The sequence below is a fragment of the Ornithorhynchus anatinus genome, chromosome 10 (assembly GCF_004115215.2).
Source record: "Ornithorhynchus anatinus isolate Pmale09 chromosome 10, mOrnAna1.pri.v4, whole genome shotgun sequence".
NCBI lineage: Eukaryota > Metazoa > Chordata > Mammalia > Monotremata > Ornithorhynchidae > Ornithorhynchus > Ornithorhynchus anatinus.
The window spans coordinates 36,701,331-36,712,637 of record NC_041737.1 but is presented as its reverse complement, the minus strand read 5'-3'; positions in this window follow the sequence as shown (position 1 = coordinate 36,712,637).

The window sequence follows — 11,307 nt, the reverse complement described above, 5'->3', positions numbered from 1 at the left end:
TAGATCCAATTGAATTAGGTTGGAAACAGGCCCAGTTTACTTAGGGTTCATGTGGGGTTCAGCCTAAGTAGACAAAATGAACCAAAATCTCAGACAATGAGGCAGAGCAGTGGGGAGTTGGGAGTTAAAGGCACAGGATCGATGAGCCTGATTAACAACATTCGGACATTAAAAAAGGGGCTTGGCGAGGTGGGGATTGATACCAGAGGAGAAAACAAAAGTGATACTAAACACAGTGAGAGACAATGAAATGGGTAATCATCTCATATCCACAATATGGTCATTCATTGTCTTATTAACCACATACATTTATAATAACAATAATTATTATGGTACTTCTAAAGTGCTTACTATGTGTGAAGAACTGTTCTAAGCGCTGGAGTAGATGCAAGTTAATCAGGTTTGACACAGTCCATGTCCCACGTGGTGCTCACACTCTTAATCCACATGTCACAGATGAGGTAACTGAGGCCTACAGAAATTAAGTGACTTGCCTAAGGTCACACAACAGGCAAGTGGAAGAGTTGGGATTAGAACCCAGGTCCTTCTGACTCCTGGGCTCATGCTCTACTAATTCACGCTCTTTAGAAACAAATGTGTTTAGGTATTTCTCATTTTCAAGTATTGTCCTACTATCATCCTTCTGCCTAAAGATCCTTTTGCAAAGATGGATGGTGGACAGCTACTAAAAGCTTCCTGAAATTTAATAAAATTACTCTGTCTCCTGTGAATGGCAGACAAGTCTATGGAGCAGGTGGAAACCAGGTCCCAGATTTGCATCTGTCAAGCTCTGTTGCCGAGAGCCAGGGGATTTTCCAACAGATTTCTGCAACCTGCCAGGAGTGGGAAAGGCTCTCTGGAAAAAGACCTGCAGGACTGTATCCATGGGTTCATGCCAGTGTTTTTCCCTAGTAAGCCAATTCTGGGAATCAGCACATGTCGGTCCTACCTTCACAACATTGCAAATACCAATCCCTTCCTCCCCATCCAACTGCTATTTGCTGATCCAAGCATTTATCCTATCTGGCCTTGACTACTGAATCAGCGTCTTTGCTGACTTTTCTGCCTCCTGCCTCTCCCTTCTCCAGTCCATACTTTACTCTGTTGCCCAGATCATTTCTCTAAAAAACACACAGTGTCCATGTTTCCCCATTCTCAAGAATGTTTAATGGTTACCAATCCCCCTCTACTACAAACAGAAACTTCCTACCATAGACTTTAAATCACTCAATCACCTTACCACTCTGATTTCCTACTACAACCCAGTCCTCACACTTCACTTTTCTAATGTCAACCTAGTCTTTATATCTCTGTCATGTCTATTTCACCACCAGCCTCTCATCCACATCTTGCCTCTGACCTGGAACGTCCTCCCCCTTCATAACCGACAGACCATCACTCTCCCCACCTTCAAAATCTTATTAAAATAACATTTCCTCCAAGAGGCCTTCTCCATCCAAGCCCTCATTTCCTCTCCATAACATAATAATAATAATAATGGCACTTGTTAAGCACTTACTATGTACCAAGCACCGTTCTAAGTGCTGGGGGAGATACAGAGTAAATCAGTGGAGCTCACAGTCTTCACCCCCATTTTACAGATGAGGTAACTGAGGCACAGAGAAGTAACTTGCCCAAAGTCACACAGCTGACAGGTGGCAGAGCAGGGATTAGAACCCACGACCTCTGACTCCCAAGCCCATGCTCTTTTCATTGAGCCACACTGCTTCTATAATAATGTTGGTATTTGTTAAGCGCTTACTATGTGCAGAGCACTGTTCTAAGCGCTGGGGGAGATAAAGGGTGATCAGGTTGTCCCACGTGGGGCTCACAGTCTTAATCCCCATTTTCCAGATGAGGTAACTGAGGCACAGAGAAGTTAAGTGACTTGCCCACAGTCACACAGCTGACAAGTGGCAGAGCTGGGATTCGAACCCATGACCCCTGACTCCAAATCCCGTGCTCTTTCCACTGAGCCATGCTGCTTCTATGTTACCCTTGCACTTGGATTTATATCATTTAAGCAGTTCCCCAGCACTTCTGTACGTAATGGTAAATTATTTGAAAGTCTGTCTCTCCCTCCAAATTCTTAGTTCACTGTAGACAGGGAATATACCAAATGTGTTTTATCGTACTCTGCCAAGTGCTCAGTACAGAGTTCTCTGCCACTTTGCAGCTGTGTGACTGTGGGCAAGTCACTTAACTTCTCTGTGCCTCAGTTACCTCATCTGGATTATGGGGATTAAGACTCTGAGTCTCACGTGGGACAACCTGATTCCCCTGTGTCTACCCCAGCGCTTAGAACAGTGCTCTGCACATAGTAAGAACTTTACAAATACCAACGTTATTATTATTATTGTTGTCAATGCGCAACCCTGACATGTTAAACTTAATCCTCTTAAATAATGCACCTGTGTCCTTAGATTCCTCTCTAAAAGGGAAAGTTACTGAGACATTAGCCAGCATGAAAATCTGCTTAAATGAATCAGTTTAAATTCCGCCAATTTTAATAGCATTCTGATGAGACATGGATCTATACAAGCACAAACCTATGCCCAAAGGAGTACCCAAGCTGTCGATCATTCTAATGAACATTTGCAAAATACAGAAATGAGACTATTTGAAAAATAGGTAACATCTTCCCCAACCTGCCAAGTTCCACTGTTACAGGACATCAGCAGTCCTTTCTATCATTGGGCTCTAATTCATTTTCTTTCCTTGATTTCATTTCTTTCTTGAGGAAATTATCACTTCAGGGGATGTTAACCTGTTTGGCTTCCTTATCTGGGAAATTGCCAGATAAACTTAGTGCATGGCTCATTGGTCAATATGTCTGGAGCTTGAAAGAATCATGGGAGAGTTACTCTAACAGGACATACATAATATAGATTCTGTGGCTGGATGCAGGTTAAACAGACCTGACTCCATAATCTTGTTGGATGTCACATGACCCCCTAGAGAGATGTTTTGCGGCAAAGCCCGGGTTTCAAAATTAAGACAGAGCTGATGGATTTTTCAAGCTGCTCTTCCCTTCTAAATATCATCTTGGCCACCCACATTCTAATTTTCATATTGGACAGAGTTTTCTTCTACTGGCCTTTTATTTACAAAATGGACTATCTTTCTTGATGTAGTAGCAGGTGGTATTGTTAAGATTGAATGACTGTTAAACTGGTTTGGGAACTCTGAGGCTCCTCAGGAAGCTGGAGAGATTGAAAGATAGTTTGAGACTCTGTGAGGAGATGACAGTCATCATATTTATTGATCACTTACTGTGTGCAGAACACTATACTAAGCACTTGGGAAAGTACAATATAACAGAGATGGTAGACTCATTCCCTGCCCACAGTGAGCTTACATTCTAGAGGGGGATGCAGAATTTGATATAAATAAATCAATTATGATTGTGTACACAAATGCTGTTGGGCTGATGAGGGTGAATAAAGGATATAAATCCAAGTGCAAGGGCAATGCAGAAAGGAATGAGAAGAGGAAATGAGGGCCTAGTTGGGGAAGGTCTCTTGCAGGAGATGTGCTTTTAATAAGGCTTTGAAGGTGGAGAGAGTGATCGTCTGTTGGATACGAAGGGGGCGGGCATTCCAGGACAGAGGCAGGACATGAGCGAAAGGTCAGCATCGAGAAAGATGAGTTAGAAGTACAGTGAGCAGGTTGGCATTAGAGGAGTGAAGTATACGAAGTGGATTGTGGTAGGAAATCAGGGAGGTAGGGAAGAAATGGGCAGGATAATTGAATGCTTTAAAGCTTCTGGTAAAGAGTTTCCGCTTGATTCAGAGGTGGATAGGCAGCCATTAGAGGTTCTTGAGGTGTGGGGAAACATGGAATGAACTTCTTTATAGAAAAATGATCCAGGCAGCAGAATGAAGTATGGACAGGAGCAGGAAGAGACAGGAGGCAGGGAGATCAGCAAGGAGGCTGATACAGTAATTAAGGTGAAGTAACATAACTGCATGGACTAATGTGGTAACAAGTTTGGATGGATAGGAAAGGGCAGATTTTAGCGATGTTGTAAAGCTTGAACTGTCAGGATTTATTAATATATCAAATATGGGGATCAAATGAGAGATGAGTTGAGATAAATGCCCAAGTTAGGGGCTTGTGAGACAGAGAGGCTGGTGGTGCTGTCTACAGTGATGGGAAAGTCAGGGGAGGACAGGGTTTTGGGTGGAGCTCTATTTTGGGCATATTAAGTTTAAGGTATTGGTGGAACATCCAAGTAGAGAAAAAGACAGGAGGAAATATCAGACTGCTGAGGGGAGAGATCAGGGCTAAAGATGCACACTGGGGAATACAAAGAGATGGTCCCTGAAGCAATGGGAATGAATGGGTTCCCCAAGGAAGTGGAAGTAGATGGAGAATAGGTGACCCTTCCAAAGGAAAGGGGTGAGCCATGTGCAAAGGAATGGGCTTCATTACTGGGGGATTCCATTTGACATTCAGAAAAACTTTGACTCCGAAGCTGGGAGAAATTGGGATGTGTACCCAAGGGAGAATGAGGCAATATATGCTTGAGATATTTTTTCTTTGTGAAGGATGTACAGCTATCCAGCTGAAATGGTTGATGGATATTTCAGCCAGGAAACGTGGTAGGGGTGGATTACCTGATCTCTGAAAGTCTCTTGCCATTCTCTGATTCCGCAATTCTTAGTGTCAGGAATATTCCAAATATTTCATTCTTTTTTTTTAATGGCACTTGTTAAGCACTTACTGTGTGCCAGGCATAGTACTAAGTGCTGGGGTAGATCCAAGGTAATGATATTGGCAACAATCAATGTTCCACATGGGTCTCACAGTATTAATCTCTATTTTACAGATGAGGTAACTGAGGCACAGAGAAGTTTAGTGACTTGCTCAAGGTCATACAGCAGGCAAGTAGCTGAGCTGAAATTAGAAGCCAGGTTCTTCTGACTCCCAGGCCAGTACTCTAACCACTAGGCTAGCTGTTTACAAGCCCCTTTGTTCTCCTCATCACTAAGAAGAACCATGACTCCTCTTTCCCTTATCATATCCATTCTCCTCAATAGCAGGGATTGTATTTTTCATTTCCCTTGTTCATCCTCTATGTGACTAATGTAAAGCCCTACCCTCTCAATGTTCAATCAGTGCTGGAGGTAATGATCAAATTTCAAGTCAAATTCAATTGGTATAAATCCCTCTGGGCTGGACCCAGGAGATTTACCCCAAAGGTTGGAAAGGCTGCTCTCGGGAAAGCTTTGAGGTGTCGGGTCAGGGAGTCAGAAAGCACAGCACTGTGGCCTACTGGACAAGCAGTGCCCAGTCACTGGGTGTATGTGCCAATCTTGAGGCACTCTGGTGTCAAGGCTCAGCTACATCCCTTCATCTTACTGAACCATTATTTCAATCGTTCATTTATTCATTCATATTTATTGAGCACTTACTGTGTGCAGAACACTGTACTAAGCACTTGAAAGAGTACGATACAACAATAAACAGACACATTCCCTGCCCACAACAAGCTTGCAGTCTAGAGGGAGCTTACAGTCTAGCAGGATAATTATGATACTTGTTAAAATGCTTACTACAGGCCAAGTATTCTTCTAGATACAAGTTAATCAGGTTGGATGCTGTCCCTCTCCCACATGGGGCTCACATTCATTTCCCCATTTTACAGATGAGGTAACAGAGAAGTGAAGTGACTAGCCCAAGGTCACACAGCACATGAGAGGCGGAGCTGGAATTAAAACCCTGGTCCTTCTGACACCCAGGCCCATGCTCTCTCCACTAGGTTCCTCACTCAGAGGAGTACGGTTGTGCCCCATTCCCTTCTCTGAGTGCTTCTTCTGTCTGCACGCGTGTGTGTGTGTGTGTGTGTGTGTGTGTGTGTGTGTTTGGTTGATAAGACTACAACATGACCGTCAGTCCTTTCCACATTGTGTTAGTCAGTCAACTCTGTTTATTGAGAGTGTTTACCATGTGCAGAGCTTACTGTACTAAGCGCTTGGGAGTGGACAATATAACAATATAACCGACACATTTCCTGCCCACAGTGAGTTTACAGTCTAGAGGAGGAGACAGACATTAGTATAAATAAAATGACAATTATATGGAGCAGCATGGATCTCAGGCCTGGGAGTCAGAAGGTCATGGGTTCTTTTCCCGACTTGCCACTTGTCTGCTTGACCTTGGGCAAGTCACTTCACTTCTCTGTAAAATGGAGATTGAGACTGTAAACCCCATGTGAGACAGGGACAGTTTCCAATCTGATTTGCTTGTATCCACCCCAGCGCTTAGTAGAGTGTCTGGCACAAAGGAAGCACTTACCAAATACCACAATTATCATTATTATTAAGTGTTGTGGGGCTGGGAGAGGAGATGAATAAAGGGAACAAGTCAAGGTGACACAGAAAGGCGTGGAAGAGGAAAGGAGGGCTTAGTTGGGGAAGTCAAACAAACAAATATTACCACTAAAGCAGTTTGTTTCTCCCACTTGGTGGCCCACTGTTTCTGGAGCCTGTGCTCAAGTCAATCTCTCCCTTTCTGAATTCTGCATTTCAGATGGCTGCTGCCTCTTCCCAGATGTCCTTTGCTCTGTCACATTTTTCTGCTGTTTTTTTGTCACATTTTTTCTGAGGTTAGGCTTCACTGGGCTTCTAAAACATTCCTTCTGTCCACTCTGTTCCAATTTTCTCATTCAATTCCCCACAGAGCAGCTGTTTGAGTGACCTTCTGTCATCCAGTCTCCTCACTTGTCCCACCAGGGGAAGGTGTGATGTGTCCCTCATTGCCTCAGGGCTGGTGGGCTGTCCGCCTCAGGAGGTGATTGTTTGGCATCCTGCCTTCCCATCTGATGCTAATTTTATTTAACCTTCTATGCAGCTGTGAGAGCTGCACTGGTACACAATACAGGTGTGACTTGGCTCAGCTTTGTGTCACTGCATTGGTTGTATAGTGTTGAGCATAGCTGCCTTCCAAGCAGTTGATCTGGATTCATTTTCTGGCCAACCCCGTGAGCTGTTTTGAAGCATTGTGGCCTAGTGGATAGAGCATGGTCTTGGGAGTCAGAAGGACCTGGGTTCTAATCTCAACTCTGCCACTTGTCTGCTATGTGATGTTGGGCAACTCATTTCACTTCTATGTTCCTCAGGTACCTCACCTGGGCTAGGACTGCGAACCTTATGTTGGACAGCAACTGTGTCCAACCTGACTACCTCTTATTTACCCCAGTGCTTAGTACAGTGCCTGGCCCCTTGTAAGCACTTAACAAATACCACAATAATACTTATCATTATTGTTATTATATTACAGTCATCCCTAGGCACCCTTCTCTGATTAACCACACCAGCTGAAGGGGTTGATTTACAGCATGCTCAATCAATTAATGATATTTATTGACAATTTACTATGTGCAGAGCACTGTCCTAAGCACTGGGAGAGTACAAAACAATATAGCTGGCAGATGAGATACCCACCCACAGTCAGCTGGTTACTTCTCTGAATGGTCCTGGCAGATGGAATCTGATTGGTTTGGAACATCTGCCAATAATCTGATGCAATATGACACAGATTGTGGGGGTGGGCGGAGATATTTGCATCTGATGACTGTGAAGAAATTCATGTCCTTGCTGCCTTGGAGGGCGACAGAGAGAAGACAGAGGAGGGCCTTTCCTTCACAGATTTACAGTGTAAGAGAGATGGAGAGTAGAGCTCTTACCCCCATTATACAGATGAGGAAATTGATCCAGAGAGGTTAAGTGACTTGACCAAGGTCACATAGCATTCAAATTGTGGTTCTGAGATTAGAACCCATGTCATTTTACTCCCAGGCCTGTGTTCTTTCCACTAGGCTACGATGGAAACACACCATCTGCAGCATCTCCTCCCTCGAGCCCCAACACCAGCACTACTGCCCAATATTGCCCAGAGGTCTCTGTGCCAGCCTACTGCCCTTTCTCCTTGCCAGTGCAGCCCTGAGCCTCGCAATCCTTGACTGAGCTCAGTGTATCAGAACACCGTTGCAATCCAACATAATTAAATAAATGAGCAAAGCAGCATGCCGCTGCCCAAATCACACAGAAGCATTTATCGCAACGGGGTTTGTTCGCAAAACACAAATGTGTCCCTGCCCCTGGAAAAAAGCTCAGAGATGAGAGAGAGACAGATTAAGCAGGAGAGTCAAAAGAGAAATAGAGGAGGGAGAGAGAGAGGCTGGGAGATAAATATATTAGAAGGAGGGCTTTGAATGCACCCAGTGTAATAATCTGTGGACTTTATCTTGCTCTGCCGCACAGATGAAGAAGAGCATGGCAGGGAGTGAGAGACCGAAGATGGTCAAACATTATGGATATGCCAGATAAACAGATATCCGATGTTTTCATCTCTGCTGGAAGGCTGGCTCTAATACCATGTGACCTCTTCCTTCAGGACTCAGAGATAAGCGCCAGGGAGCTGGCAATTCCTCCCGTTCTGAAAGGCTGAAGGACTTCCATATATGCAGCCTATCACACTTCTAGCATAATAATTAACTAGCCTAAGGTCAGCAAGAAAAAGAGGTGGGGGAGTGATAGAGGAGGGAGAAGGAGTTGGGCTGAGGTGATTGCAGAGGTAGTAAAGACAGTAGGAGAGGTAGCCAGAGGAAGCTAGAATTGGGGAGTTTGGGGAAGATTGGGGGGCTGGGACTGGGGGATTTGGTGATGGGAAGGTGGGGGCAATCATGGACTAGTGAGAAGCGCATTGTGTGGCCTTGAGCAAATCCTTAAACTCTGTGTTTTTTCATCTGCTAAATGGGGACTAAAGCCTGTTCATCCTCCCCCTTAGTCTGGGAGCCCTAAGTGGGACAGGGACTGTTTCTGTTCTGATTGCACTGTAACTATCTTGGGGTTTAGCACAGTGCTTGGAACCTTGTAAGCGCTTAACAAATGCCACTATTATGATTGTGATATTAGAGTGTTTTCACACCCTCCTCACAGTTTATTATTGTGGTATTTGCTTACAATGTGACAAGCACTGGAGTAGATATGTTAATTGTCGGGCACAGTCCCTGTTTAAGTAGGAGAAAAAACAGATATTGAATCCCCATTCTACATTTGAGAAAATTGAGGCACAGAAACATTGAGTTGCCTAAGCTAACACAGCAGGTAAGTGACAGAGCAGCGATTAGAACCCAGCTCCTCTGACTTCTAGGTCTGTGCTTTTTCCACTAGGCCACCTCTCCCCAAATCTCTTCTTGGTCAAGATGTCTACACAAACAGCCTCTGGGAATGGAATCTTAGGTTGGATGCCCATTGGTTTATAAACTCAGGACCAATGCACGAGAGTTTCTGCTGACAGACAGACATCCTTTCCTTTTATATTGTACTTGTTAAGTGCTTACTATGAGCCAGAAACTGTAATAAGTGCTGGGGTGGGTGAATACAAGTGACTCAGGTTGGGCATAGCCCATATCCCACATGGGGCTCACAGTCTTAATCCCTGTTTGGCAGATTAACTGAAGCACAGAGAAGTGAAGTGATTCTCCCAAAGTCACACAGTAGACAAGTGGCAGAGCTAGGATTAGAACCCAGGTCCTTCTGTTACCCAGGACCATGCTCTATCCACTAGGCCATGCTGCCTTCTGTGTTAGACGAGAAGATATAAAGTTCCATCTACATTACCCACCTCCATTCTAGAACTTTTAGTGAACATTCTAGGGGTTTGCATTTGTTCTTCCTTTCATGTCAGAGGTACGTTCCATTTCTCTACACCAATCAAAAGGATGTTTCATGTCAATCTGGAAACTGCTCTGAAAAAAGCTGGGTCTTTGTAGGCTCTTGTAGGCTGTTCTTGATCACCACAGAGGGCAGAACAAGCACTGACCAGGAGATTTCTGTTAGACATCCTCACGGTGTAGGTTGTTAAATAGACAACAGAGGTAGATGGAAAGCCTTTTTCCTGGAGGTTTTTGAAGATATAATAGATACTCCTCCTCCTCCTCCATGGAGGGAAGGGGCAGGGGAGGAGGGGTGCTGGTGGTGAGAGGGTTAGGTCCAGAGCAGTTTACCAATATATCCTTAGAGATTTCCCACCTTTGAAGACTTCAAAAGGGATAACAGATTTTTACCAAATTAGTCTTCAGACCATCGCTGCTTAACAACTTTCTTAGATGGTTCTGTTGCCTTCCATAAGGCACCCTGGCTTCTCTATGAAAATAGGCAGTCCATGCTGGGTTACTACTGGAAAAGTGAGAGTCGTACTCCTGTAACGCAGGGGTTGCATTCTGACAAAACCTCAGGTTAAGGAAAACACATTGCCGTGATCACCATGCTCACTGCAGTGGACCAGAACACAGGTACAGAAACCATTTTTTCCAACGCTAGAGTCGGTGGTATGCCAACAGGCCGGATTTTTCAGATTTATGTTCCCTGATTTCTTAACAATGCTCTAGCCAAAACATGTAATGAAAACACATCATGGCCAAATTGGATGTAAGTCTCAAACCATGGGGATGGTTGTCAAAAAGAGTTCTTAGCATCCAGTAATGGTTTGAGGCTCTGATGTACTCTTAGCCTTACAGTAAGGAGCATAGGCTCTGTCACAATGGGATATTTCAGGAGACAGCAAGGCCTAATGTAAAGAGCTTAGGACTGGGAGTCAGAGGGCCTGAGTTCTAATTCTGCCACTGCCAAATGCTTGCTGTGTTATCTTGAGCAAGTCACTTAACTTCTCTGGGCCTCAGTTCTTTTGTTCTCCCTCCTGCTTAGACTGTGAGCCCATGTTGGGCAGGGACTGCATCCACCCTAGTTAACTAGGGACGCAGAGTGGCACAGTGAATAGAGTAAGTGCCTGGGAGTCAGGTCACAGGTTCTAATCCCAGCTCCAATATTTGTCTACTGTTTGACCTTGGACAACTCATTTCACTTCCTCTGTGCCTTGGTTACCGTGTCTACTAAATGGGGATTGAGACTGTGAGCCCCATGTAAGACAGGGACTGTGTCCAACCGATTTGCTTGTATCCACCCCAGTGCTCAGAACAGGGCCTGGCACAAAGTAAGCACTTAACAAATACCACAGTTATCATTATTATTATTATCTGGCATCTACCCCAGTCCTTAGAACAGTGTTTGACACAATAAGCACTTAACAAATACCGTTTTAAAAAAATGTGAAAACTAGTACACTAGAAAAGACTCTGTAAATTCTAATTGGAATTATGATGTGATTATGTAGGGGCTGATTTTCCCAACAGGTGATAGGCTCAATCCCGTAAATGCACAATGTACATATTGAGCTAAGAAATGGGCAGTGGCTATCACTGCCAAGCCATGAAAAATGGAATAGTGCCTGCACTGGAAT